Here is a 7,936-nt window from a genome sequence, read left to right on the forward strand (position 1 = left end):
TTCTCATTTCTCTTTCTAGGCTTGAAAGATTTGGGATTCTCATAAATCCTTATATGTGCTCGGATCTTCTACAATATGTGCAACCTCTTAACACACAATGGAACATTCCGTCAAGCACCGAAATCGCTCATCGGATTCTACTTGAGAATTCATGACGTTTCTATTATGGCTCACCAATCAATCATCATGCTCTTACGCATATGATTCACAATTGGACATGTACATGATTATTCTAATGGCGGAAACATTAGTTACTAATAATCATGAGATCAACCCTTCATAGGTTCAATGAACAACCATGACTGCTAATGGCAATTCCATTTTCATCTACATGAATAACCTATGTGAATGTTGATACGATGTGTATCTCTTAATACTAATCCAACATCCCTTGATGTAATTGGATTCATCATTGTCCATTTTCATCCAGAATTGAAAACTCAAAAGCTTCTTTATGAAAGAAGGTATTAGCTCGTCATTCTTTAATGAGTGATGAGTCGTAAATATTCAAAGGATGATAGCTCCCACTAAATTCCATGTCTTCACATGAGAATTTCCTAACTCCCACTCAATTCTACACATTTCGAAATTGACTTCTTAATCGAAATTTATCAAGAATTGAAATATAAATTGCATTGCCAAGTTATTAGGATAAAACCATATATGTTCCATCATATCCTTTCAAAATACCTATTTTGAAGTGGTCTTATCTTAACCTTACGTAAAGAGATTTTAAATCTCCAACACACTCATGTCATAATGATGTGTAGTAATGTCATTTTCAAATATAAACAATATTTAGAATGCGTCCTTCGCAAATACCCTTTTGGAAGGAGGTTTAACCATTTCATAGTGAGGTTAAACAATGACATTTGCGTGGTTAAAACTTTGGCCATCGAAGATATCGGTATATCAATCTTTGCAACTCGATCATAACTTAGTATGTTACTATGATTCATTTAGGCTCTTAAGTAAATCTCAAGGTTGAAACTATTGGTCAAATGTTTCATAAACTTAGTCAAAAACTTGTTAAGACTTTACATTAGTCATTTTTATTCCAAAACATTCTTTTGGTCTCCTCGTGTAGTTATCTTGAGAATATTCTCTCATGATAATTACACTTGGTCTCTTTAGTCATATAGAGCTAACTTGAGACCATAGATCTCATCTATTCGGCATACTATGCCTTTATTCAAATCATTCTCTCTTGCGTAGATCTTCATATACACAAGTACACAATTTTATCTTGCCTTGTGTGTTGGTGTCCTCATTTTTCTCCCACTCTATCTTTAGAATAAATACACTAAACATTCAAAGATAGCATATGAGACACAAATTAATGATGTTGAAGTATAAGGAGAACTATCTCATAGATAGACTAATAGTTATTGATTTCATATGTGTTTTTGGTGATTGACATTCCTTTAAGAGAGTTCATAGACTCAAAATCGCTTTATAAATGATCATACACACGCCTTAAGCATGTGGACATATAATGAAACCCGTCATTATATTTGTCTATTAGATCACTTTAAGTGAATAATCTTATGTTTCAAAACGCAAGCATTTTAAAGATGAAATTTTAGAACATTAAAAGGATAAATGATAAAACGGGTGACTTGGGTTGCAAACCAAGTCACCATCATCCAAAATACAACTCATTATCCAAAATACTTTTCCATGTCGAACACGGAAACTTAAAGTTCTAAAATCCAAAACACAATTTAAATTAAGACAATGGAAAAACAAAGCTCTATAAAAGCTATCCTTAGCTTCTCCATGGTTTCTCATGCTTGTTTTTCCTTTCCTTTGTCTTTGCTTGGTGGAGGCCCTATTTACAATAAAAAGGGAGATACATTATCACAACTTTGCATCATAATACCATAGTTGAATTAGAAACATAAAAGAAGGATAGTCATTTACCTACTGGAGTGATTTTTCCAGTTTTGATATCACCAAGGTATTTGGAACAATTTCTTTTCCAATGTCCCATGCCATTACAATAATGGCATTTATCAAGAGGACCCTTCTTGACTTTGGATGTGCTAGCTTCACAAGACTTAGCTTTGGTGAATGAGGGAGCTTGCTTTTTACCCTTCCTTCCACTCTTCTTGAATTTCCCCTTACTCTTAGTGCTTATGTTAAGCACATCCTTGGGAGGGTTCACATTTAACCCCATGTCCCTCTCGGCTTGCACAAGTAACTTGTGCAACTCCTCAAGAGACACATCCTTATCTTGCATGTTGAAATTCACCCGGAATTGCACATATGCCTTGACTTTGGACAAGGAGTGTAGAATCCTATCTACGATGAGTTCTTTGGGGATTTCAACCTTTTGAATTTTCAAGGTCTCGACAAGCTCCATGAGTTTGAGCACATGAGGGCTAACCTTTTGGCCCTCTTTGAAGTCGAGATCAAAGAATGCCGCGGCCGCCTCATATTGGACGATCCGCGGAGTTTGTGAAAACATGGTCACAAGTTTGGAGTAAATCTCATTAGCATTGCCCATTTTAAAGGCTCTCCTTTGGAGGTCCGCCTCCATCGCAAATATTAAGACATTTTTCATTGCGGCAGACTCCTTTTGGTAAGCCTCATATGCTTCCCTAGTGGCCGCGGTGGACCTAGTGGAGGGTTCGGGTGGAGAGGCCTCGGTAAGGTAACGAAGCTTGTCGTCACCTTCGGCGGCTAATTTGAGTTGGGCATCCCATTCGGAGAAATTTGACCCATTCTTTTCAAGTTTACATCGATCCATAAAGGATCGGAGCCAAGATGAACTAGCGAGAGGTGTAGCATTAGGAGTTGGTGTTGGTGTTGCCATTTGTTATGAAAAAGAAGTGGTCTACAAAACAAAATATAAGGAGTAAAACAATTGTCGTTTTAATAATACTCGTAAAAATGTATGATTTAAACAAGTTTTAAGCATTTTTCTAGTGACCTCTACCCAACTAGATAAATGATTCCAAGACCCAAATTCATATCGACTTAGGCACGGGGTAGCCGATGCAACCTTTATCAATATAACTCAGTGGATTAACCTTTTAATCGATTCTACTTTTAGAACTCTTGGTCGATAAAATTACTCTAATCTTTATCTATAGCCCAAAACACATCAACAAGGGCACGGGGTAGCCGATGCAACCCTTATCAATTACTTTAGTTGAGTTCAATCCAAATTTCGAATAAATGTGTCCATTATCCAAACCCACATCAACTTGGGCACGGGGTAGCCGATACATCCCTTATCAACATGAATTCGGTGGATTAACATTCATCACCCACTTCCCCTACGTAACAAGGTTTGTACCCCGGTGGGGCCGAGCGCACTCCCTCGCGAAATAGGTTTTCATGGTTTCTACTATTTGGTAAGGCTATGTCTCAATTAATTGTTTTAGCGAGAGGTCATGCCAATTTATTATCTATACCGTTTTAAGTGAACTAAAGCGGTGAACTACGATAATTGGAATTGACACGGTCGATAAACTCGATAAGATAAAAATGCATGTTTTAGTTATGGCGATTTAGCGATGCATGTGACATAAAATAAAATGCAAGCATAAAGATAAATAAATCCTAGTATGGCCTTTCCTAAAATAGAAAAACTATTTAACTATTACATATTCGGAAACCAACTCCATTGGTCCCTTGAACTTCGGTTGTGGCACGCATCTCGAGGTAACACCGTCTTTATGTATCGTCATTCTTGAAGAAATCCGTCTTTTGGAACTCCGGAATGAATAAAATTACATAATAAATTACATAATTTCCTATTATACATTTGTAACTAAAATAAAATAAATCTATTAAATTACCAAACGGTGATACAAGATCACAATAAAAATTACAACCGAATCGATATTCCCATACATTTCGGGAAATACCAATTAAAATCTAAGGCCATACTAAGTAAAATTACATAAATTAAAATTATGACAATCATAAAGAAAATGCAGCATTATAATATGTAAGAACATGCTCAATTTTATGCTAAATCGCCTTTTAATTAGCCAATATCGTATATTACTCGGTTTTTACGGATTTGCGTGATTTCAACATTTTATAATCACAAAAATGCATAAACTCATATTTATGCATAAGTTAATTACCCTAACCTCTTAGGACTCAAAATTTAGTCTTCACTAATAATTTGACCATAATTAACCCATATTTTATAAAAATTGTTCATAAATGGACCAAAAATTACAAAAATAAGCTATTAAACTTCAAATAAATCACAAAATTTCAAATAAATTCAAAATTTGAAATTTTAAACTCATGAACATTCTGGAAAAATTCCATGACACTCATAATGTTCAAAATCTTAGGTTAAAAATTTCGAAAATTTACCGGAAAAACAATGTTGCGGTTTATCGATTTTTAATAAAATAATCATAAAAACATGGAAAAATTATTTTCACTAACTTTTCAATTTTAGATCTGAAAAAGATAATAAAATGCAACATTAGACGTTTTTCCTAAGTCATAGATTATGTTTTATTAATTTTCCACTAATAATGTCACTATTTATGCTATTTTTCTTCAAAAATCCATAAATCATGCAAAAAAACTTCTTTATAGCCAATTATTTAACACACATCTTGTAAAATTGCATGTGACAACATATTAATTTTCTATGACCAGATTCGAAATTTAACTCATATTAACCTATTTTTCACCTAAATCCGAATTTAATAATGAAAAATTCATTTTTCGAGCATAACAAGTCCAAAAATTATGAAAATTTACAGGTTATCTCAAAATAATATATGTGACAACATATCAAAAAATCAATGGAAAATTCGAAGTATAGCTAATTTTAGACCAAAAATGACATTTTTACTCATAAAATCACATTTAAATGCCATTATTGTAAATTATGAACAATAAAAATCCGAAAAATTAACCAAAATATCCTAAAACATTTTAGGACCAGAAATATTAACATGCATGGATTAATTTCGTGATATATCATAATAACACAAATTTTACAAGTTTTATTTTTTATTCTTATAACTCGGAAAAACTTTTAACCAATTTGCATGCAAACAACCGTGGCTCTGATACCAATTGAAAGAAAAGAAGATTCATATACATACTAACATACTCATATATGTTGAAATTAATTTGTCATAAAATTAAATACGGATTTTATGCATGCAAACAAAATATAAATAGAGGAGAAATCATGTCCTTACATTGTGGATTTCGGTTATATTGGGCACAAGAGAGATCACCTTTCTCTCTTGTTCTTGAGCTTTCCCTTATGGAAGAACAAAGATCCAAGTATAGGATCTCTCCCTAAGCTTTATACCCAAGGCTTTCTCTTAATTTACTTAATATTACAAGAACTAGTATAATATTAATTAGGTAGAAAATTGAACCAAAATATTTATAAAACACTTATATATTTCGGTATTATGGAGGGAGAAGTAGAGAGCTTTTTTTATCTCTCTAGAATACTAATTTTGGATGATTGAATGAATGAATAATCTTTTACAACCTTTTGTATATTATTAGGTAAAAATTATGGAAAAACCATCATAGGTTTTGTCTTCTCAAAACCGTGTAAGAGGAGGGCTTTAGGGGAGCCAATGCATGGAAAAATTGTTCTTCACAATGGACAATAGGCTTGCATGGCTAGTGACTAGTGTAATCATCATGCCTTCCACTAATTACAATCAATATATAATTAGCTCAACAACCCTCTAATTTTCGGCCCACTTAATAATATGGATTCCATATTATTTTTGTCAATTGTCAATATGTCACATGTCATATGTGATATAAATTTGTTATGTATTTTTAACATATTAAAAATCAACGTATTAATAAAAATACGTCACATACAAAAATCGACTTAGTAATTTCATAATTACTTGTGCCAAAATATTTTACCATTTATAAATTACAACCGATTGTATTTATAACAATTCATTCAAATTTAATTGTTACATTAAACAATTATTTCATCCGAGTAATCATACAATTCAATTACTCAGACCGTATCTTATTTAATCACATTTCAATTTGATACGTAAATTTTACTTCCAAAATCGTCCGTCAATTTTCAAGTAATTTAATTAACTCGTAACGTTATACGATTAATTAAATAATCAATTAAGAGTGTTGCCCTATAGGTATGACCTAGGGGGTCAACTGATCACCACCGTCACACGACAGTAATGTCAAACTCTAGTCAGCCAATCATTACCGATATATGTTGACCAGTTGACAGTAACAATATTACTTCCCAATTGTATTCTTTATAATGAGATTTAAACATGTGATCATTATAATCAACAGTCGTGATCGCATTATTGTCGGAGGACACATATTCCAACAGAACTCCCTTGAAGTATTGCACTACTCACCTTAGTGAAGGCGATAGTCTCAAGTTTCTGGATTGACTTCTTCTTTGTGAGGATGTCTTTCATGTATTTCGCATAGGCCGGCACGTGATTGATTAATTCCGTGAAAGGAATCGAGACTTCCAAATTCTTCACAATTTCCATAAATTTTCCAAGTTGGTCATCAAATTTGGGCTTGGCTTGGCGACTTGAAAAAGGAAGTCTAATCACAATGGGCTCCTTCTCCTTGACCTTGTCTTCATTTTTCTTTGAAATCTCTTCTTTTGAGGATTCTCCAACCTTGGAGTTTTGCACAATTTCTTCCTTATCACTAGCTTCCACAACTTCATCCTCAACTTGCTTCCTCGGTGCTTCATACCTTGTACCACTTCTCAAGTGAATGGCACTAACCGTTTCATGTCTTGGGGGATTACTTTGAGGTGGTAATTGCCCCTTTTGTCTTTGTGAGCTTGAAGATGCTAGTTGAGTCAATTGGGTTTCCAACATCTTGGTGTGAGCTAGGATGTTGTTGATGGTGGTTTCCTTTGCTTGACTATCTTTTTGCATTTGAGTGAAAAATTCTTGTTGATTCTTTTGCATTTGAAGGACCGCTTTTTGAACATCAAAGCCTTGGTCATTTTGTTGATTGTATTGAGATTGGTAACCTTGGTTTTGATTGTAAAAGGGTCTTTGATTTTGGTTTCTCATGGGTGGTGGGGTGTATATTGTTTGAGGATTTTGAACATTTTGGCTTTTGTATGAGAGATTTGGATGGAATTTGGTGTTTTCATTGTAATAGTTGGAATAAGGGGTACCACTCTTGTATGCTTGGAAAGCATTCACTTGTTCATTTGTTCCCCTACATTCACCTTGGTCATGTCCCAAAGTTCCACAATTCTCACATATCCCACTTGGGATTGATGAGGATGCCGTCATGGAATTGACATGATGCTTTGGTGATTTTGAGACTTCTTCAAGTCTAGCCATTGCTTTCTCAAACTTCAAGTTGATAGTATGGATATGGGAGCTAAGTTGAGCACCTAATTGAGTAACAACGTCTACTTCGTGCTTTCCTCCTCTAGTAGCCTTGCGAGGCCTACTATATTGTGAGTTATGGATTGTCATCTCTTCAATTTTGCTCCAAGTTTGGTTGTCATCAACCTCGGTGAACATCCCATTCGATCCCATATTAAGGATATTTCTTGAATCTTCATAAAGACCATTCCAAAATTGTTGTACCAAGAACCACTCGCTAAGTCCATGATGAGGACATGAGCGACAAATTCCCTTGAATCGCTCCCAAGCTTCATACAAAGATTCTTCATCCCTTTGCTTAAAACCCGTAATTTGAGCTCTTAGCATGTTAGTCTTTTCCGGTGGATATAACTTTTTGTAGAAAGCTAGAGTCAACTTCTTCCAAGAATCAATTCCGAGAGTAGCCTTATCAAGGCCCTTCAACCATTGTTTCGTGGTGCCAATTAGAGAAAAAGGAAATAAGACCCATCGAATTTGGTCTTGAGTTACACCGGTTTGTGAAATCGCATCACAATAGTCACAAAAAGCCTCCATATGAGAATGAGGGTCTTCACTAG

At 34.3% G+C, this 7,936-nt stretch overlaps 1 non-coding gene across 1 annotated transcript; it reads left to right on the forward strand.

Annotated features, from left to right (window-relative positions):
* Window positions 1-7,599: 7,599 nt before the first annotated feature.
* Window positions 7,600-7,706, forward strand: LOC141654165 (small nucleolar RNA R71). Its single transcript, XR_012547731.1, has one exon. It is a non-coding gene; the product is annotated as a small nucleolar RNA R71 (small nucleolar RNA).
* The last annotated feature ends 230 nt before the right edge of the window (window positions 7,707-7,936 follow it).

This window comes from Silene latifolia, chromosome 4, assembly GCF_048544455.1.
Source record: "Silene latifolia isolate original U9 population chromosome 4, ASM4854445v1, whole genome shotgun sequence".
In the NCBI taxonomy this organism is placed as follows: Eukaryota; Viridiplantae; Streptophyta; class Magnoliopsida; order Caryophyllales; family Caryophyllaceae; genus Silene; species Silene latifolia.